Genomic DNA, 23,333 nt, shown 5'->3' with positions numbered 1-23,333 from the left:
AACCTAGAATCACAGTCTCATAAAAAAATGAGAAAAGAATTTCTCATTTTTGCAAACTTCAAAATGGCATGAGTTGGATTCAAGTGTCTTTCTATGTGGCTCATTTTTAATTATCTTGAGCTGGTAGAAGAGTGATGTTAACTCATAGGTCTTTGAAAATAAATCAACAATAATTAACCCCAACTTAAATTCTAGTAACCCATCTCATACATCAACAGAAGTACTCTGTGTATGTGAAAATATAAACATGGCATGTTTGACATTTTGGAGCGTCCTTAGAGAGACATTGATTTGTAATTCAGATCACATAGCATCTTTGATTTCTCCCACTTGCCCATGCCCTTTCCCCATCCCTTCCCCCAAAATAAAACACAAAAGCTTTATCTGCAATGGATGGAGAGCAACCCAGGAATCTGTGCAGAGACTATCCATCACATTTCTGTCTTAATTGAATGACACCAGAATGAGATCGATAAAATGTAACAAGAGACAGCTTTGCATTTCCACACTCACTTATTCCCCCTCTCCATTACTCTCAGCCACCACCGTGACCAGAAAGCCCAAGTAAAAAACATGAACCCTGCTGCCAGACAAGCTGTTAGGATGTGAATAAACTTGTCAGAGAAACAACAAAACTTAAAAACATTAGAAAAGAGTTAGGGAGACAAAAAGTTATTAAAGGAATATTGAACAGGCTTCTTAATAAAAGCAATTTCATAGACATATTCTCACTCCTAAATAACCTCCTCAAATGCAATGTTTCAGTTAAATAATCTCAACAGCTTTCCCTATGTGCCCAAGATTACTTGAGACTGCATCAATGGCTCCTCAAACACAGATGTGGTGACAACTCAGCTCAAACCTGCAAGTCCTACAGTAAATGTGGGGCAGCTGTGATATGTGCATGTCGAAGGTTCCCAAGATCTCCAATGCATTATTGATAACCTCATCACTCCACTAAAAGCAAAAGCTGACATTCTTATAATCTCAACCTTCTCCTGAAGAGCTCTGGCTTTGCCCGGGTATTGATCACAGGAAGAAGTAAACCAAAGAGCAAAACAGCACATGTAAAATTCCAGAAGGTGAAGGTTTGCCTACGCTCAGTATGAGTGTGTTAACCACAATCACATGGCCTGTTCTAGTGTGTTATACCTTTGATGGTTTACAATGTGGTCCTACTTCTAGGCTATATGTTGTAATAATTCATTTAATACTCCACATCTTGAGCTTGTTACAAGTTATTATGGAACAAAAGTCTGTATTACAAAATAAAAATAAACCTTCAATGTAGTTGTCTGAAAGGCAGATTTTTTTCTTCATTCCAGTAATTTTTTTCTTTATCATTTTGAAATTTAATTACATATAAGTGACTGTTCTTTCTTCATAATATATCATCTTTACATTGCATGTAACCTTCATGGAAAAATATGTGCCTACATAGATACTCTATATCACTTTACTCTATTATTTTAAATAATAATGTAAGACTATGATACATATTAGTGCCTAAGTTATTTTAAAAATTATATATTGGATAATATGTCAAAATATAAATGCCACATCTTATCACAAGTAGTTCAAAGTGAGAATTAGAACGTATATCCAAAGCATGATTTAGAGCTTGAATATTTTATATTTTCATACTTGGAGATAAAATCTTAAGTAGTCTATCTTTGCTACTAAAAAAAAAACAAACAAACAGAAAACAGTCTCTGGTGAAGCCTATGTTGGTAGGGACATCCAAGGTTGTTGATGGATGCTAACAGTTCTAACAGAAAAAAGAGAGAGAGACCATTATTTTCTTTGCTGGTAGATGACTAAGTAGTTTGCAAAATGATCATTAGCGGCTGGTTGCTCCTGGATTCCAGAGCAAAAGAACTTACAATTCAAACATTATTTATGACTGAAAACAACTCATCCTAAGACACTAAGAGCAAAATGTACAGTTTGGTTTCACCTGCAGACACTGGTCACCTGAAGCAGGAGCTGATGGCTGCCTGCCAGGTAAGACACATGGCATGCATCAGTGAACCTGTTTCATCCGCCTTTGACTTGCTGGGCCTTGTATGTGATGTCATGTAAATTTGCCCCAGTTACAGATTGATATTGTCTACCACGGAATTAAGGCCCCAGAAAATGTGAATACAGTAACAGTAATTTTAAGTCTTTATACATGTATGCCTCTATTGTGAGACATAAAAAATTGTTAGTACATTCTAAAATAAGTAAAAACAAAACATATCACATTGTTTTATTATGCTTTGTGCGTTTTAATGCAGTCATTGCTCACTTTCCCAAGTGCTACAGAAGTTTAACCCCTGGGAAAAGACAAGTTTCATGGAATGTGAAACTTTTTTCAGCAACAGAAACTAAAACTATCTTGCATTAAATATTTTCTACATCTTATAATTTTTTATTTCGTTTATTGCTCTTTGATTTAGTTGGTGGGCAGTCTATTTAAGCAGTAAGAAGAAGTCAGGCTATTTCTGCTATGCACAAAAGTATCACTTAAAAAAAACTCATGAAAATATTAAAAATGACAGCTGATTCAGGTAGCATTAGAGTGGGCTCTGGTCCTCTAAATGTGTGTGCACCTCACCGTGGGGGAATTTGATTAACCAGAAGTATGCCAAGTAAATCAGAGCCCAAGAGCTGGGTGCAACTGCTCCATAGTGTGAGCTCACACAGAGGACATAGCTTAGGCTGAGGTGGTTGTTATTGTTGATGTTGTTGAATGTGGATTATTTTTAATTTTTAAAATGACACTATGCCTAATTAGGGGTATTGGCACAGCTTGGACTGATGAAGAAACTGACTAGAATTATAAAGACTTCTGGGGCCAAAACAGTCAAACATACTGCCTGCTACTCATGATGGCCCCAGCAATGTCTATATGGTTGTCAAGTATGATTAAGTAAGAAGCAAACTAGATTTTTTTTTTCTGTAGGATTTAGATGCCCATGGAAGTGGCTTATAGTATCACCAGAATCCTACTTCTTTTCTGGTATTTTCCTTGAACAGTCAGAAAACTCAAGAAAGAGAAAAGAACTCCATCCTATTGCATTCTCCAGCGTCTATGATATGGGAGGATAAATCAGAGAAAAATCATCTTCTCTAAGTAACTTTCACAATACTTTATCACTCTTAAAATTTGAAGTCAGTTTCAGACTTGTTTATTTTTCACATTTTATATATTTGAAACTGACAAAAAAATAAGAAAACATATTGGAAATATACCAATAAGATGAAAAACAAACAAATGTAACTTAACTTTGGGAAATTTATTTTTTAGTGCACACACAAAAAGAAAAATAAACTTTGCTTAATCCTATGGGGTGACCTATTGAAATGCAGCATCTAAACATAGGTTATGTTTGAGTTTTGTCCCCTAAGAGTATTTTTTGGGAAAAGTGCACTCACCACATGTTACAAAAGAGCCTGAATGGGTATTCAAATAACTGCTGTAATCAAAAGATTCTTTTTCTCAAGGAAACTACCTTAGATTTTTATACTTATTTTTGCTTTGCTATGGGCATTCTAGAATGATAGAAAGATTCTCATTTGTTTCCCCATCCCCTGGCCCCCCGGAAGCTATTGAATTGTTCTGGTTTTATACAGTGTAGAACAATCCTTCAATAATAAAACATTTCAACTTTATACAAAAGGTGAAGCTTTCCATTTGAAGTTTTTCTTTAACAGGAAAAAAAAATAGAGAAAATGGACTGACAGCTTTAGAAAATTCAAACAATTCCCCTTGCCAAGATACGTATTTTGTGAGTTTTCTTTAATTTCGGATTTGGTGCGTATGTTTCCTCTAACAATGAATGCTTTCAGTTTCAGAGTTCAGTTTCTGCTCTCCCTACTCAAACCAATCTTAACCTTTTAATAGGCAATTATTTTTCTAATTGCTTTGTAAAAACTTTTTTCAGGATAATTGTGAGACACTCAGCTCTAAGTTATATATTATGGATGCATTTAAAACAGAGTGGGCTATAAACTGTAAAATGCACTTGATTGGTAAAAGCATCTTAGAATAAGAAAAAGAAGCAAGAAGACTATAATTCTTCAAAGTATTAGAAAACTTCTATAACTTACAAATTCATAAAAATCATAGGGGAATCTGTTGAGAGGAATTCTTTTAAGGAACAAAATGAGCAAAGCAGTATCGGCTGTGATTGTTTTAACGGGACAAGCACTGTTGTAATATTTTCTCCCATCGGCATTAAACCTCACTTCACAAAACAGAATACTCTCCCATTGTTTTTTTCTCTTTATAACCTATTACTTATATGGAACACATTTTTTTTATGTTGAAAAAAATACATAAAACCAACCTTTCATGATCTCAACTGTTTTATATATATTCATTTGAAATTCAATGTTTTGAAAAACATTCTCATGTGGCAAAATGAAACAGGAAAAACTGTTAAAAACAAGAATAAATAATATGCTATATCGAGAATTTAACCATCAGGTATGAAAAGAAAAGCAATCCCATTCAGCTCTGTGATACCTCACAAAAGCACTTTTAGCAATGCTAATTTTAGCATTACCTACACAAATAGAATAATAAAAATACATGTGGCTAAGCTGTTGAGATTTGTAATGACAATATTGCATAGATGATTCCAATACGATTCAATTCAAATCAGGAAAATTAGTTGATATCTCATGAAACAAACTAAATCAAAAATAAAAGCTTCCTTCAATCTTGATGTTTTAAAATTAATTTATGACAGGCTGTTTAAAAGACTTGTTTAATTATTAATTGAAACGTTTTATCTCATGGATCTCTTAAAAAGTTGCATTTGATATTATCTACCACTGACTAAACACAGAAGGTAAAATACACAACATGGCTGGGCCAATATTGCAAAGATCCTAATTAGTATCATGCTATAGAAAAACAATGAAGTGATTTTGTCACCAATTACTGACAATTAGCCTAAGTACAACAGTTAATTTCATGGAAATAAAACCACTATAAAATGAAAGGAACAAAACCTATCATAATTAATGGCATTTGCCTGAATTCCTCTACTGGTTATTTAATTAATGAACCATAAAAGTTTGAAGCAATTTGAACAGCTAAACACATATGCAAAATTCAAAAGCCTGTGTATCTGGATTTTCTGAATTTTAAGTATCTGTGGAAACACGTATTTGAGCAGCAGAATTATGTATATCAAGTTTTTATCTCCTGAACCTAAAGATGTCATACTTTCAGACAATGCATTCGTCAAACAATAAAACCTATTATATTAAGCTACAGAGAAATGTCTTGTGAGAGCTTGTCATTATCCTGTTATAATGCTTATAGATATAAAGAACTGCCAATAATTCCAAAAACGTTATCACGTTAGAAGTTCCTAGTTTCCTTCACTCTTTCATCTTATTCAAACTTTTCTCTGCACTTGCTTCTTCCATGGTTTTTTGAATGTAGCACTGTGATCTGTGCTCATGAGCATGGGGATGTCCACTTATGATCCCATGTCAGTTTTCTCTCATGCATTAACTCCCTGCCACAAGTTTCAGAGCTTGCAGTGTCAGGATGTATTAGGAAGTCAAATCAAGATTTAAGATGCTGTTCTGGTCTCTCCCAAAGCTGGAAAGGACTCATTTTGCAGGCTACCTACCAATTGACAAAGTAAAAACAATTCAAGTTCAGTGGCTTCTAAAGCTAAACTTCAGAAAATGTACCCTTGCAAATATTTTTCCAGTTTCAACAAGTTCAGAAAACAAAAATTTTAAAACCCAACAAAACCTCTCTACATACTATTGCTTAATGAACAGCCACATGGATTTTAAAACTTTAAGTACACAAATAAACATTTTAGAGGTTTTTGACTGTGCAGAGATAAGATCCTCTCTGGGGAGACGACTAGAAACTGCTGGGCTCCTTTGTGCAGACTCCTGGAATGTGCTTGCTTTTCATTTCTTTCTTTGTGTCTGGCACACTGGCCTCACAGGCAATGTCTTAAGCCATGCAGGGTCAGGGCAAACAGAGAACTGCATTCATGGACAGATCAAGTTTATGTGAGAATCTGCTCCTCCACTGCCCTCAATCTCCATATGAATTGTTAATAAAATCTCAGCCTGAAAGCTCATCACCCCAACAGTGGGGAAGTCATGCAGAGAATCCTCTCGTTCAGAAAAACAAGATTTCTTTATCTTTTTCATCCTTCGCCAGCATTCGTGGGAATTCTGCCATGTAACCTCCTCCTGAACCAACCCGCACTCCCTCCCCAACCAATACCCCATTCCTCTCCGCAACTCTCTAGGTCGCACCTGATCATCAAGGGGGAAACAGGAGCCAAAAGACAAAAGAAACATTCTTACACCCACAGCAAATCTACCACAATATCAACTTTGCCTCTGCAGTATTTTGCTGCTGTAAAAACCTTCAGGCAAAGGGAATATCAATGCTTATTTATTCTCCAGTTTGTGTCAAACACTAGAAAGACTTTCCCATAGCTTTTATGACACCATATGAACTAGAGAACCACAGATATAATAAAAGGTCACATATAAAGCGAAGATCAGAGTCCTACCCTAATTAACTTGATATCTCCATGCAAATACTGGACAGGAACAAGACCCGATGTGTGTTGCAGGCAATCTTGCATGTATCTTCTAACCCTGCCACAGTCTAGCTGGGCCTCTTGATTCCTCTGCTTTTGCTCCTTGAAAACTGTTTTAATATCGAACGCTTTTCAGAGGGATGGGCTGATGAACGAAAACATGAATTTCCTGCTTGCCCTTTAAGGTGGGTTAAAGGGGGTGCTAGCAATCAATTACAGAACAAAAGAACAAAAAAATGACTTAAGAACCTACAAGTGAATGTGTAACATTCTCTGCAGTCTATTTTTTTCAACTAAGTCCTTCATCTGTATTTATTTACCCTTATCATAAATATACAATATCTATTTCATTAAAAAAAGGATGTTTGCCCAGCAGCTCCTAAAGAAAAGCTGTTTTCTACTGAAAATGCCTTTAAATGCACTTAACTTTCATTTCAACTTGATGAGTTAACAAGGAGTAAAAAAGTTTAAAATTTTTTCTGAATTTGTGCTTCAGATTTTCAGATTGCTGTAACACACCCTGTTCTATCTGCAGAATAAAAAGTTACATCTTCAAGGCTAATTAACATTCGGGCCCTATTAAATCTTTATTTTCTAATTTTATTTTCGTAAATAAGACAACATTAAGTTTTAAACGCTGCACACAAATAATTCTAAGGTATTTTTCAGTCAACGTCTTTTTCCTGCAGCTGCATATGTCAGAGAAAGTTGAACACTGTTTAAAAATAATACTTCTAAAGTACACATAAATAAATCTGATCTGACTAAATATTATGCAAACCCCTATCACCATATATCCAGAAACATTGTTAATAATATTTAAGAAGATCAAAATATAAATACTCTCAAGCACATACAGAATTTCTTTTTTAAAAAGGCAAAATAAAAGAAATACAAAATCATTCCTTAACAATTCACATAATAAAGTCATACAAATTTATTATTTCACTCAATTTATCTAAAACACTGTTGCTATTATAAATAAAACATGCATTTGCTTTATACCCATAGGTATCACTCTTTGTATATGAATCATAGGAACCAGTACTTCAAATAATAGTCTTCCACCAAATCTGAGTCATAGAAATTTGACAAATTTTCAAAAGAAAGAGAATTTAGTTTTATGTTAAACATCCCAGTACCTCATAGCATTCCATTTAGATATTAAGGTTTAGAAATTTATAAAGTACACATTGGAACCATAATTGTAATACAAAGTTCAATATTATTCTTTAGCATTGATATAAATTTTTATTATAATATGCATTCTATTGTTTCTGAAAGCATAGAAAGTCCAATAACTCTTCAAATATACCTAAAAAATTTGTCTCAAAATATTTAAAATCAGTAAATCAATAGATGCTGAAGACACACTTGCAGTTACGCAAATATGTGAAGAGTCATTTTAGAAAATGAAAAATGATCTCAAATATATATTGGTCTTTCGTGAAATAATTAAACAATAAGCTAATTTTATAGTAGTGAGTTTAATATTTAGCATGGCTACATAAAAATCAGTAAGTTTTATTCATAAGGCTATATGTTAATGAGTGATATCACATAAAAACATTAATGTGATATTTACTTTTATTAATGCCCAAAGGAATCATCATATTGTAAGACAGAATCCATATTATCAAACCTCAATTTCTATTGTGACAAGTATTTTCTGAGAAGTGGAAATTATTGGTTTGGCCATTCCCTTTAAGAATTTGCTCTTTGAAATATTAGTGAAGTTCTAGAGTAGGGCTCCCCATTTTCTAAGGAATGTGTTTCATTAATTTTCATGGGGTCTTACAATCCATAACAAGGTGAAGGAGGCAAAGTTGAATGCAGATGTTACTGGAGGGCCTGAGAAGTGGCAACCAATCGTACTTTCTTTTCTGTCTGAAACCCTGGGAGCCAAAAAGAGAGAATGTGGCCCCAAGAATAGCTTGGAGGTGGTAAAGAGTAGAAGCAATTGAGAACTCTAATCTGTATGTGTGTGTTTATATTTAGAATACAAACAGCAATGTGATTCCATGATATGAGGTTTAACAAAGCTTTTAGAGAGCCTCTGATAAACCTAGGGACAAGTTGAGGCTTTTGTATTGTTATGGACTGAATGTTTGTATCCTCTTAAAATTTACACGTTGAAGCCCTAATCCCCAGTTGTGGTTGTATGCATGGAGCCTCTAAAGAAGTAATGAAGGTTAAATGAGGTCATAAGGATGGGACTCTAATCCAACAGTATTAGTGTCCTTATAAGAACAGACAACGGAAAACTCACTCCTTTACTTTCTGTGCACACACATATAGAGGAAAATCCATTAAGGATATAGGAAGACAGCCATCTGCAAGCCAGAAAGAGAGCCCTTACCAGAAACCAAAGCCCTTGATCATGACTTCTAACCTTCATAACTATGTGAAAACAAATTTCTGTTGTTTAAGCCACCTAATCTATGGTATTTTATAGCAGCCCAAATATATTAATGTTATCACATGTTAAAATCAGCAATAACAACAATAGCAAGTTGAAATAAATCCAGAACTGCATTCTAAGGATATTTTTGTTTTCCTTGGTATCTTCTCCCTTCCTGTAGAGCCAGATCAAGTAGATAAGAACGTCAATATTTGTCCCTGCTTCTGTTATAAAATGTTAACACTACCACCCACCTGCTAGATAGCATGTAGATCTTTCTTTAATCAGAATTATCGATTACATACCTAGAGAGTACAATGGTTAATTTCTCATGTAATCATTTTCCTTCAAAATATCCATTTGAGAAAAAAAAATCTATAGTGTAATAATGAAGAGTATAGATTTTTGAGTAAGGGTCTAGATGCAGATTGAGCTCCAAGTACCTGCTTGCTCTTTGATCTTATGTGTCCCTTGGTCTGTCCAAACTCCAGTTTCCTGAGATCTAAAATAATATCACTGACATCAAAAGGTTGTAACTTACACGTGCTGCTAATAAACTGGCAAGATTCTTCTTGATTATGACCAGCATCACTATCATTTTCATCACACTTTTCTAGGCTTCCTAAAATTCTTTCTGTTTAATAAAGGCAGCAGAAGTCTAAATATTTGGATTTGCACAATCTTAATGTCCTCCTAGAATCACTTTCACAGAATTTTAAAAATATAATGTCCAACAAATTCAGTTAAGATCAGTATGAGAAATAGCAGTATCTTGACCTGATGCTAAGATGTTTCTAAGGACTCTGCTCATTATATGGTGCTGTAAAAGTGACTAGTATGCATCTTCCTCTCACATCACAAGAAGTGTGTGTGTTTCCAACCTTGCTTTTCACTCTGGATTTAGGTGGCTTATGTTAAATTACTGTGTGATTTGCTTGGCTGGCATACTCGCAGTTTTATTCCCTTTGCTCAATCTTTTCTTTCTCTTTTATACTTTATACTGCTCTTTCAGGAGGGTTCAGGTGTGATCATATATTTAGGAAGATGAATTTAGGAAGTCTAAGGGAGTTAAAAGCATGGAGCCCTGGAACCAGATTGTGGGGGCTCAAAAATAACATGACCGCTTAGTAGCTGATTGGTTTTGGGAAAATTAATAATCATTCTTCTTGGTTTTCTTATGTGTAAAATAGGTGTGATCTCAAAGAATTAGGATGAGAATTAGATGAGTTACTTCACATGCCAGAATCGTTCTTGGAAAATGTTAACCACTCAATATATATTAACTTCTATTAATGCAATGTTGAAATAGGCACCATGCAAACAAAAGTCTGGCATAATCAATGAAACACAAAAATTTCATTGATCATAATAGATAATAAAAAAAGAATAATATGGGTTTTGCCCTAAAATATATCAAAATTTAACTGGTACAGTATTCAACTTATTAAAGAACTTTTTAAAGAAAACTAGAGAAAAGCTCTTTAGGCAGAAGGCTATGTTAATGAATTATTTTTAATGTTCTGAAGGTGAACCAACACGATGGTGGAGACAGTATGTTTCTTTGCTTATAAATGCGTATTTAAGGAGGGTTGAAGATATTTCAAGGAAAATTTGAAAAATTATTTGAGCCATAAAAATACCAAAATGATGATAATCAAAATAACATCAAAATATCTATATCAAAATAAACATAATATTTGTCAATGATGAGCTGCATCTGCAGGTTCTATATGTAATATTGTGAAGCCATTTAACTGCTCAGTGAGACATAACAGAATACTCTATTTCTAGCCCAATTTCTGTTTTTCCAATTAATACACATTCCTTTGAAGCTCATAGTGAAGATTTCTGTTCTCATTTAAGTAAGAAAATACATTATATATAAAGAATATACAATGCCAAACGAAACATATAAAATCTTATTCCATTTTATAATTATGCTTTTGCCGTGTATACTATTGAAATGAGGTTTTTTGTTTGTTTGTTTGTTCATTCTTTGAGATAGAGTGTCGCTGTATTGCCCAGCTGGAGTTCAGTGGCACAATCTTGGCTCCCTGCAACGTCTACCTCCTGGGTTCAAGTCATTTTCACGCCTCAGCCTCCCCAGTAACTAGATGTTACAGGCATGCACCACCACACCCGGATAGTTTTTATATTTTCAGTAGAGATGGGGTTTCACCATGTTGACCAGGCTGGTCTGGAACTCCTGAGCTCAATTAATCCACCCACCTTGGCTTCCCAGAGTACTGGGATTACAGGCATGAGCCACTGTGCTCAGCCAAAATGAGTTACTTTAAATGAAACTCTAGGAGTTAATTTGACATAAATATTTATAATGACAAATGAGGTATGATTTTTCCAAACTGAAGCTTAAAAATAGATCAAAATGACTAAAACTATGCTCACTCAATGCAAGCACACCTCCAAAACTGTTTAACTTTGCATAACTTGTATCCTTGCCATAGTTCTACAATAAATTATTTTCTTTAACTTGTAACATTAATGTTGCTAATGGGATTCTATTCAACAATCACTCACTTCTCAGAAATAAATACATCTAATGATAGAATCAAAGTATTCCATAAGCAAGATCAAAAGTTACATACTGTATAAAACCCAACAACATTTGGGATCAATAAAATACAAAGAAAACTTAGAAACTAATTACTTAGAAACCAAAAAACTTGGAAACTAATTTTTCACAAGATATTTTTTATTGGTTAAAAAAAAAAAAAACCTCTCCAATTATTTTAGAAATATTTTGAATGTGGCAGTTCCCAGCACATAGTTTCCAAGGATATTACCTTTTCTTTTTGAATACGCATATTGTTGAGGTAGTATTCAATCACAAAAAGTGCTCTAGATTCGGGTTTACTCAACTCTGGAGATAACTGCTCCTTAGGGAGTGCCAGGGCTTTGGACCTTGAGCACTGTGTCAAGAATACATGAGAATCAGGTCACAATAGGCTCATGTACAGAGTCCAGGCATACTCTCCCACATTTAATTCTTCCAACTACAACTCAAAAGTAAGCTCTAAATATAGATAGTAATGGAAAAAAATTCTTTGGCAAAAATTAAAGAAGAATCTTTAGGTTTTAGCACAGGAGAAAAAAAGCATATTTTATGTATAATAATGAAAAAAGTTCTATTATCTTTGTGAAATATAAAGTTTGCTAAAATACAGGTTTTATAGATGTATCGTGTATAACAGTTTATGTTCTATCTCAATAGCCTATCTAGCTGAAACAGAAATATAAGAACTAGTTGAAGTAGAATTTAAGAAATAAAATAATACACTCATTTCATATAAAATGTAGTTTAAACAATGCTTACATTAACAAGAATAACTTAGTAAGTGGAAACATAATTAACTATCATCATTACCAAATAGTCACCTGCTGGCTGTTGTCTGAGCACCTGTTGGTTATGTTATTCAATTATATTCATAAATATTTTATTTTATTATGAATATTCATATTCATAAATATCCATAATATTTTACTCAATTTTTCTGAGATAGAGTCTTGCTCTGTTGCCCAGGCTGGAGTTCAATGGCACAACCCAGATCACTACAACCGCCACCTCCCAGACTCAAGCGAGTCTCCTGCCCCAGCCTCTCAAGTAGCTGGGGTTACAGGCATGTGCCACCATGCCCAACTAAGTTTTGTATTTTTAGTAGAGATGGGGTTTCATCATGTTGGCCAGGCTGGTCTTGAACTCCTGACCTCAGGTGATCCACCTGCCTCGGCCTTTCCAAGTGCTGGGATTACAAGCATGGGACACCTTGCCCAGCACTTTATTCACTTATTTAACTGCTGTTTATTTCATGCTTATTATATGCTAGATAGAGTACTTATCTCCAGGAAAAGATAAATAAGGCATGATAAGATCTTTGCCTTTACGGTGGAATTACTACTTTCTCTGTATTTAAAAAGTAGGAAAACCAAGACCTATACTGGTTAAATGACAGTAAGTAAACTTAGAGATGGGATCCCAATGCATGGTGCCTGCACCTGCCTATATTTTTGTAAACTGACAGCACAAAGAGGTCAATTATCAGTTCAATTTCCTTTGCTTTATATCAAGATCTTGGACATTTATTCAGTCCCTCTGTTCTCTCTCTCTCCCCCCCCGCCGTGTGTGTGTGTGTGTGTGTGTGTGTGTGTGTGTGTGTGTTTTGCCCTGTATTTTCTTTGACTGAAAGAAAGTTTGGGAATTTGGCAAGGAAGAAAAATTATTTGAAAGAAAAATCTTTTCACTCTATTTAAAACTAACAGTTCATATGAGTGCTTATTGTTATAGATAACTTTAAGGCAATGTTCTAAAGTGATCATGACTCTTAATATTGAGACTTTTGTAAAAGGAATGGCAAAGGCTCTTAAGAAGGAAGCAACATTTATCCATCAAATATCCTTTTCTTTTCTCTCAGTATATGATGTTTTTATTCAAGGAAAACGTTAACTTAATTATAATAATGTCAACCAAACTTGACAAGAACTTTTCCAAAATAACCTTCAATATGAAGTATTTGTTGGCATTATAGAGCATGGCCAAATGTTAGCCTGCATTTAAGGAGATTAATAACAGAGTAATACTCTCTTATGGTGGAGCATACTAGACAGAACATCATGCTGTAGCTCTGCATTTCCTACAAATATAAGCCATCACCTACACTGTCAATTAGAGGTAGAATGGTGCTTTTCCCTCAAATTTTTAAACATAAAAATTTTACTAACGTTATCTATGACTCAAATACAGTTGAGATATTGCTCCAGTGAAGATTTAAGTTTAATGTTGTACAAGTCAGAAATGTGCTTGCTAAGAGATTTGCACAATAGTATCTTGGAAGGTCATCACTTGGGGAGAAAAATAGAAATAAAGACTTGAACCCACAAGAAGAGCTGAAAGCTACTTGATGCTGCAAACACAATCTTCATAAGGTTATCCAACAGTCTATCAGTTTGATTATTCCTTTTTTCCTGATGCTCCTTATTTACTAATACTGATGAAAATATTGCAGTTCCTTCAAGTTTATTATTTTATCACATGCTTTCTAACAGTTGTTTGTAAAATATTTTTGTTATACTTGTAATGTGGCAGAGATATACTCTAATTCATTTTGTTGCTTATGTAACTTTTGACCAAATTGATTATTTTGTTTTGTTGACCTATAGAGATATGTTTAAATATAATGAATATTATCTGCTTTCTAGTAACTATTAGTTATAACATATTATATTTGTATTGTCTTTATAGCTTTACCAATTATCTAATATGGTTTGTTACTGTCTTCATAACAATATTTACCAATTCCAGCATTTTTTAAAGCTGTGATATTTTACACTTTATTTCAAGGTTGGTAGAATATTACCACATTTTCAGAGCTTGTAAATTCCTACTGGATTCAATTATACAATTTACTTGATTTCTATAAAGAGTCACTCTACCAACACTATTGCATCATTAAACCACTTGAAAATCGCATTCAATACCTGATTTTTAAAAACCCATATGGCATTGATATAGATCAAATGTAGCAGCATTTCTTAGTCTCAAACATGTACAATAATGTTTAACTAGACCTTTTTAGTAGGTATACCGTATTGTTAATATGATTGTTAATACTGTGTTCCCACAAACAATCAAAAGGCCGAATGGAATAGTACTCTCTGCCACCATATTTTAAACTTGAACGTCATTTATTGCTATAAGCTGTGCTATTCAGTACATTAGCCACTAGTCACATTACATATTAAATACATGAAATAGTAACTACAGGAACATATTGCTTTACATTTAAATAATGCAATTCAGGGGTTGCTATGGTTTGAATATATACTCTCCAAAATTCCAAATTTAAATGTTGAAACTTAATGGTCAATATGATTTATTAAGAGGTGGGGACTTTAAAAGGTGGTTAGGCCATGAAGGCTCCTCCCCTTGTAAATGGGACTAAGGGGATTAAGACTTCATATAGCATTTGGATTTCTTGCCCTTCAACCTCCTGCCATGTGAGGACCCAGTATGTCTCTCCTCTGGAGGATGCAGCAAGAAAGTACCATGTTGGAAATGGACAGCAGCCGTCCCTGACAATTGAACCTGCTGGAGTCTTGACCTTGGACTTCCAGCCTCCAGAATTTTGAGAGAGTAAATTTCTGTTCTTTATAGATTACTCATTTTGCTGGTATTTTGTTATAGCTGCACTAACAGAGATGCCAAAACAAGAAATCATCATTCTCTTTTGCTTTATATATGTTAGTAGGGGTGGTTTTAAATATTCTTGGATTATAGACACCTTTGAAAGGAAAAAAATTAAAACTCTAGGCCCCGCTCAGAAAAAAAATGTGTTTATGAACATGAATCCAATGTTGCAGGCAATGTTTGGTTCACAGACCTTCTGCAGCCAAATAGCAGATCCAAGTCAAGAACTATTATAAAAGTCATTTTGCTATGTAGCAACATTCTGTATGAAAGCCTTTTGGAACTCAGAACCAAGGGCAGAGGAAGCCTGGACAAGGAAAGCCAACACGGATTAAAATAACCAGAATTTAGATTCTAATGTGGGAAACTGTTCCATGTAGAATGTCCAAATGGGGTGCCGGGAGGTTGGGCGGAATGCAGCAGCAACTGAAACCCAAGAACCAACATAAGGGTGACACACGACACGACAGGCAGTATAAAATTCCAGAATCTAGTCCTATAGGTTCAAATGATAAAAAACTTTTAGATCAGGCCTCTATCAGAGATGAAAGGTTAAAAATACCTGGTTCTGTCTTCTCCTAGATAGAACATAACAAGAATTGTAATGCCCTGATCAAACTGGCTAGTGTTTAGTGTTGTGCTGTAATACCTAGTATCTCAGGGTGATTGGATTAATACTGCAGAGGTTAAGGAGAGAAACAGCTGAAAATGTACCCTGCAGAGAAACAGTTGTGCACTGTCTAGAATTTGTCATTTTATCCTAAAGAGCTGAACATGGTGATTGCAGTGTACTCCAATAACCCAAGATGCTATCCCAATTCCACAATTAACTTACCTAAGACCTGTGAAATATAATTGAAATATCTTATAATCATAGTTTTCTTAAAATTATAGCTATATGTTAAGTATGCAAACCCTGGAGTTGGTTTACCTGGGTTCAGAGTCCAATTCAACCAACAACTAGCAATGTGACTTTAGGCATTACCTTCTGAAACCTATTTTCAAACCTATAACATAGAAATGATAATACTACTCAACCCATAAAAAATTTGAAAGGTTAAATGAAACTATATTTAAAGTATTTAGAGCAATACCTGACACAAAGTATGTATTCATCCAATGTTAGATTTTTTATATATATATAACATTTATATGTGAAATATATTTATATTAAAACATATATTTAAATATAGCATATATTTAATACATTAAATATATTTTATATATTTAAAAATATATGAAATTTATATATATGAAATATATATATTTATATTTCATATATATGAAATCTAACTACAGGGTCTTATAGTTTTCAAGGATCTGGATTCTATGGCACATAATTTTCATATGACAGAGGAGCTGTGCTGAAAAAAGTGATCATTTCACATTGATGATGACAAATGTAGAAACATGTCATCTAGGTGATTTTACATCACAAACAGACTATTCGACCTATAGAACTGCAAGATTTTAAAACAGGTCTGAATGACAAACACAAAAGAAACTAGCCAATCTCATTATCATAGTCATAGTTTCTGCTTGGCAACAAGTAGACAGTAGCCTGTCTTAGAGAGTAGCATGTTTTCAAAGAAATTTTCTTAAAATTTTGTAAGACTAAAACACAAACATTATCATAAGAAAAAAAAATTTCTGAAGAGACCCCATGACTATCAATGTGCAATAGAATATTAAAATTATTCTTTCTGTGGAAAAATGGAAGACATAATAATCTCTAGAGAAAATTTATTTTTTAGGTAACGTTATGTTCTGCCATCATTATATTTTCCCTATCTTCATTTCCCAACATGTATGTTTTAGTATATAAGATTAGACAGCTGGGAGACCATCTATATAATGTATTCTACGTCAAGCTCGTTATTAATAAACACTAATCAAATTTCATCAAATAATCACAATTCCAATGATAATATACTTTGGAAGTTTTTGCAGAATATCTGTTGTATTCTTGTGTCCCAGGAGGAATATAACTTCAGGGAAGATGTTATGAACAGATTAAAACTAGTCATATCAGCAAAATATTAAATCACATGCATTGTAGCATTTCGTGGAGAAATTGAAGATCAAATTTAATTGGTCTTTTTAAAATCCTTTTTAAGAGGTTTTAATCCCAGATTGAAACTTTACTTTGCTATGTCTTTTTCTGCTTATGATCTGACTTGAAAAACTAATATTTGTATCTTGCCCAATTTTTCTAATTCTATTTATTATATTATTTAGCATTTTCTCTGTAGATAATTACCCATTTGGAATGCCAATTATTAAGTTTTTCTTCTTTCATAATGCCCATGTTGGTGGTTTGTTTTATGTGTATTAATTCTTTCCCAACTAAATTAAGATCTCCTAATTGGAAAAGCAACTTTAAACATGATTTCGAGCCACAACATCTATAAAGGTACAATATATGTTATCATGGCTCCATGAAATATTCCAGCCAAGATTGATGGCTATAAATGTACAAAATGCTCTAATTTCCTTGAAGTAAAATTAACACTAAACACTAAGCTATTTCCTACCTTAGCTCTGCATTATTGGTAGCCAATTTATTCCACCGGTCATATGATGAGCTACAATTACTTAAGAAGCTGGCATTTTGCAATGGAAGTAAGAAATTTTCACCAATTTTCTTTTCTTTTTTTTTGAGACAGAGTCTTGCTCTGTCGCCAGGCTGGAGTAAGAGGCATGATCTCTGCTCACTGCAGCTACATCTCCCAGCTTCAAGCTATTCCACTGCCTCAGCCTCCTGAGTAACTGGGACTACAAAGGTATGCCACCATGCCCGGCTAATTTTTTGTATTTTAGTAGAGACAGTGTTTCACCAGGACCAGGATGGTATGGATCTCCTGACCTCGTCATTTGCTCGCCTTAGCCTCCCAAAGTGCTGGGATTACAGGCGTGAGCCACTGTGCCTGGCCCAATTTTCACCAATTTTCAAATCAGAATGATAGGCATATAATATTATGAATGTGCTACGGTTCTTAAAATTCTGGAAAAAAGTATTAAATGTAATAGGATATGTTATTAGTAATAATGTAATGATAGACTATAAAGTTTTTAAGATTTAAAATGTCCTAAGTATAAGAAAATAAAACATAAAATAGAATTATGCCAATAAATTAAATAACAGCACAGATCTGTCAAAAACTGTAATCCAGACACAGCACGTGGTCATTTCACATGTGAGTTTATTTCACATTGTGTATGTATGTTTTCTGCTAGTGTGTGTGCCACGCGTTCATGGGCTGGTTGGGGAGGATAGTAGAAGTAAAACCTTTTTTTTTTTTAATTTGAATATTGATGTTTAAGAGTCAACAGAAAATATGGTATGCGTTTTTCAATGAAAATAACACTTTCCTTGGAAATATCACAGAGCTACTTTATTGAAGATACATTTTATTTGCATTTGGGAAATAAGAAAACATTTAATATGCTTTGTTACTGTCTTCATAACAATATTTACTGATTCCAGCATTTTTTAAAGCTGTGATATTTTACACTTTATTTCAAGGTTGGTAGAATATTACCACATTTTCAGAGCTTATAATTTCCTACTGGGTCAATTACACAATTTACTTTATTTCTATAAAGTGTCACTCTACCAACACTATTGTATCATTGAACCACTTGAAAATCACATTCAATACCTGATTTTTAAAAACCCATATGGCATTGATATAGATCAAATGTAGCAGCATTTCTTAGTCTCAAACATGTACAATAATGTTTATCTAGACCTTTTCAGTAGGCATACTCTACTGTTAATATGATTGTTAATACTAAGTTCTCACAAACAATCAAAAGCCCAATTGGAATATTACTCTCTCAAGTGGAATATATCATCCACTTGGATTAATTGCTTTGTGTGTCCTACTTACCTATGGTGCAAAACATAAATGATAACCAAAGACCATTTAGTCACCAAAAGTAAGAATCGTGCCTTCTTGTGCTTACAACTGTATTCCCAACATGTAGTAGGGCTTTAAAATGGAATATTTTATTTAGTCAAAAGCAAACACTGAATATGAAATACCTTATTTTAAATAATTTTATACAAACATTCATTGTAGGTAAAGTAATATGGATATGTGTATGAAGCATCAATAAAAATAAACACTTCTCACATCACTCAGATTTCTGTAAATTTGTAACAGAGGAGAATGAGAGCTTCAGGACTATCATGCCTCACAGATTTGAGTTCAAATTCTTGTGCTGGAATTGAGAAAACATCAGCTCCTTAAATGTGCGGGTTTATCCTCATCTGACAAAAAGAGACTAAATCCTTTTCAAAGAGTAGCTGATATAATTGGAGTATATCGTACAGGGTTTATGAAAGCCCATCAAATGGGAGATACCGTCTTCCCATATTATTATCTTTCACATCCATGCTGATATTTTAAATAAAAGGTCTGATGTTTCAGATTTTGAACAACAATAACTGACAAAATTAGTATGAAATCTGATTTTCAAACAGAATTTTTTAAAAACTGGGATAGATTTTAGAATATTATTTGGTCCAAACCCATGAATGTAAATGGGCAATGGGTAAACTAGCTATAAATGAAATCCCTTTGAAGATATGCAAATAGACAAGATTCTATGCTGCCTTTTCCTTGTTCAAAAATGACTCCCTATATTTCAAATCCCCTAATTGGTTATATACTGACATAGAGCATAAGTAAGCAGTCATTATACTAAAAAAAAAAAACAAACCAGCAGCAATAATGTTAGTAATTTGAAGAGAATAATTAGTTCATTATTTTTTGTCCTACCACTGGAAAATTTCAAATTGAATTTACCCTCTCCTAACTGGCAATGTATATTACCAATCTGATAACTGAAATAATTCAATCTCATCTCAGGTTTTCAATCACTTGGTTTCCCTTAATAAGAATCAAATTAGGAAGGGTACAGTGTTTTGCTAATTTCAGTGTTTTTTGGCAAAGTGACATTACCTCTATTACAATCCAGAAGTTCAGTTAGGGTCCTATGAATTGCTTTTCCAGAGAACACTTGTGCGTAATACCAAAATCCACCCTAAAATAAATACTTATCTGGTTAAAAATAATACTTTTTTTAATTTGGATGTTTCTGAATGATAACTGTAACACAATCTTTTCATTTATTTCCTTCTATTTAGTCCACATAGTGACTATGACATAATGACTGCCCATTATTGAGATCTTTTCTTTAAAATTACCATTATCTGCATAAGATTATCTAAATCCTTCCAACTCTTCTAGATCAAGGAAATTACAACTTGAAATCTGCATGAACGTCATACGCTTGCTTTCCTTTCTCCCCTTATTATTATATATTTTTGAGAGTATACTATATAGCAGAAGTGCTCCAACACACACAAGAAATTTTCCTGACACCAAAGAGTTGGAAACTAGTGGAGACAGCATTACTGAAGGCAGCATTTCTAAGTGTTTTGTAGCTACAGATTCCCTAAGAAACCTTAAAGTTGCCTTCGATATCTGATTTGTGTGAACAGAAAAAAAGACAGATGATCATTAATTTCTGCTTATATTCTATTACAGGCATAATACGCAGACAGTTCAGGAAGCTTCACACGATCATGTAAAAATGGTTGATAATAAGACAGAAGGAATCTGAGACTGTGATGTCCTTATGTTGATGAGCCACATGTCTGCTCTGGTTGACCTATCTTCCTCCAGACAGCTTGTGAAAGAGAAGTAAATTTCTGGGAAACCATCATTCTCAACAAACTAACACAGGAACAGAAAACCAAACACTGGATGTTCTCACTCATAAGTGGGAGTTGAACAATGAGAACACATGGACACAGGGAGGGGAACATCACACATGGGGGCCCATGGGGGAGTGGGGGGCTATGACAGGGATAGAATTAGGACAAATACCTAATGTGGATGATGGGGTGATGGGTGCAGCAAACCACCATGGCACATGTATACCTATGTAACAAACCTGCATGTTCTGCACATGTATTCCAGAACTTAAAGTATAATTTTAAAAAAAGAGAGTGAGAGATGTAAATTTCTATCTTTTTTGGTCCACTCTATGTGAGTGTCCTTGTTACCTTTGTTTCAGGCTATATGAGTGTGCTTCTAATTCTTGATGCTGAAAACTTTTCAGCCAATGAAATTTTTATCTCTACTTCCAGCACCCAACTATTGAATTATAGTCCTTGTAGATCTAATGGCATTTTCCCTTCTTCATCTGGAAAATTCCTACGTAAATCTCAAACACTGCATCCTGTTAGAAATCTTCCCCAGTTCAATCAGAGTTTTTCACACAATCCACTGAGCTCCCAAGACCAGTTATTTGACAAAGAATACTATGATACAAAACAAATTTAAGAGATAATAGTCTCAGGAAGGTTGAGAAGGATACTTTTTTAAATTACATAAAGAGAGACCTTGTGCTATAGGAGAAACAAGTGACAATAATAAAAAAGCCAGCATAATATTATAAGTTGTACTAGTTTGGAGAAAAGTACAACTCTTTCCCTTGCTCCTTAATTTAACTTTGTTGTTATGACACATAATATAAATTGCAGTATTCCATGTAAGTTAAGCACAACCCAATTATTTACCTGAATAAATTAAGGACAAACAAAATGGAAAACTCATTTGCCATCTAATCTCTTCATGGTGGGTGTTTAGGTCTTATGAGGTTGTCTTAATAAAAGAAAGAATCAGAATGGTAAGACAAAAATAGTTCTAAGGTAAGAAAGAATGTGAAGTTTTTGAATTAAGTTGGATAATGGTTAGTCACTCAAAAAGGAAAGTTAAATATAAACTAATAAGTCTTTTATTATGGTAAGACAAAACCAAAAGATGAATGGGCAAACAATAATAGTCAAAAAGCAACAATTTGAAAAAGTACACATATATGGCCATCTTCTTAGAAAGACATTTTATCCAATATTGCATTGACTATTGAAAGCTATGCAAGATCTTGTATTTGCATCAATCAGAATATGCTAAAAATAAAAGTCATGTCTTTAAATGATTTTCTTGGGATAATAGAAAATATTCACAATTAAAAGCAGTTACCATGAGACTTTTTTTCTGTGATATAGGAAATATTAGGAATGAAAAGAAAATCATAAAGTTTAAAAACAGAGGATGAGCTAATTTCTTAACAGCTTCTTAATTCAGTTTGGTCACATTCACATTTAACAACTCATTGAACTCATCTGGTTCCAGCTTAGAGTCATGTGTGTTGAAACTGAAAGGAGCCTTACAGGAAGCCCAAACATCTCCAAATTATGGGAGTGTATAGGCTGAAGAAGTTGTGACTTGCTTATAAAACTTACCACTACTTTGAAAAGATATTACAATTGATGTAATCACTTCCTTTCCACGTTCTTATTAGAATCCATGGGAGATTCCTGTTCCTAATATCAAGAAAATAAGCATTCATCTTCTTTGTGACTGTTTAATTCGTGGTCTCGAAGATATTCTAAACTTGTGTAATTTCACCAGAATTTTCTTTTTGCATTGGCTGCTAGAAATCTTGAAACAAAAATTATGACCTGTTTATAGCAAGGGCATATAACATTATGTTATCTTTTTAGCCTCATTCCTGGCACTTTGTTTTGTTTTCAAAGCTATTTTTCTTTCTTTTTGAACTTTTATCTTTAATTACAGATCTTTCCCAATATCCTTTACCAAACAAGGGCAAAAATGAATAAATGAATGAAAGAACACTCAATTTCAAATGGCACATTTGGGCCCAGAGTGCAAATATTCTGTCTCCAAAACAAGTGTTTGTGTCTTCTCTACATTATTCAGCATTCCTACTTAAAATTGGATAAATTTTACCTTTCATCATTGAGCACTGTAAGAATGACTTATCCTTTATCAAAAAAGAAAAAAAAAGGTTTTGAGGGAAATTGCTTTCTAAATTCAGTTCCTTTTTAAAAATCAACAAGTGTCTACTATTTGTAATGAAGCATTCCATATATCTGTATATCTGTCCATCTATCTATCTATCTATCTAATCTATGTATCTCTCTACCTACCTACCTATCTATAGTTAAGATGCCTTAAAAATAGTGTGAAGAAAACATTTAAAGGTATTAATACTATTTCAAACTTTATGTGGTAATTTTCACTCAACAAGCCTTTTCAAAGACACATAA

The 23,333-nt window shown here is 33.7% G+C and overlaps 1 non-coding gene across 1 annotated transcript; it reads left to right on the top strand.

Annotated features, from left to right (window-relative positions):
- The first annotated feature begins 1,706 nt into the window (after window positions 1-1,706).
- On the top strand, window positions 1,707-1,776 carry LOC135276423 (small nucleolar RNA SNORD74). Its single transcript, XR_010343965.1, has one exon. It is a non-coding gene; the product is annotated as a small nucleolar RNA SNORD74 (small nucleolar RNA).
- Window positions 1,777-23,333: the final 21,557 nt, after the last annotated feature.

This window comes from Aotus nancymaae, unplaced genomic scaffold, assembly GCF_030222135.1.
Source record: "Aotus nancymaae isolate 86718 unplaced genomic scaffold, 86718_ANA_hifiasm-v0.15.2.pri h1tg000022l_1, whole genome shotgun sequence".
Classification (NCBI taxonomy): domain Eukaryota; kingdom Metazoa; phylum Chordata; class Mammalia; order Primates; family Aotidae; genus Aotus; species Aotus nancymaae.
Note: the sequence above shows the minus strand (reverse complement) of the source record. Positions and strands in the feature narration are given on the sequence as shown.